Here is a 696-nt window from a genome sequence, read left to right on the forward strand (position 1 = left end):
CCTGGGTAACAACTGACTCCAAATCAACAGAGTAGCTAATTCACTTTAACATTCAGTTAATTAGTTACTGTGAATTATCTTGAGTCCAGATAGCTGGTAGATTCAAAGTTCAAAGTAAATTTATTATCAAAGTACATATATGTCTCCAGATACAACCCTGTGGCCATTCGGAGTAAATACAAGAAACAATGCAAGACTGCATTCAACAGTTCAGGTAGACAACTAATGTGCAAAAGACAACAAAAACTGCAAACCTCGTGGGGTTGCTAACCTTGCTAACCTCGACTGAGAGGTTGTTGTGGTACCACTCAGCCAGATTTTCAATCTCCCTCCTGTATGCCAATTCTCACCTCCTTTGATTTGCTCCATAACAGTGATGTCGTCAGTAAACTTAAATATGGCATTGGAGTCGTACTCAGCCTCACAGTTATAAGTATAAAGTGAGTAGAGCAGGGGGCTAGGCACACAGACCTGTGGAGCACCAGTGTTGATGGTGATTGTGGAGGTGATGTTTTTGCCAATCTGTGCTGACTGGAGTCTGCAAGTGAGAAAATCGAGGATCCAGTTACACAGAGGTGTAGAGGCATAGGTCTTGGAGATTATTGATCAGTTTTGAGGGGTTGGTGGTATTAAATGGTGAGCTGAAGTCAATGAAGAGCATTCTGATGAACCATATTCAAGTTTGCTGATGTCTCC

Source organism: Hemitrygon akajei, chromosome 5 (assembly GCF_048418815.1).
Source record: "Hemitrygon akajei chromosome 5, sHemAka1.3, whole genome shotgun sequence".
NCBI classification, from domain to species: Eukaryota; Metazoa; Chordata; class Chondrichthyes; order Myliobatiformes; family Dasyatidae; genus Hemitrygon; species Hemitrygon akajei.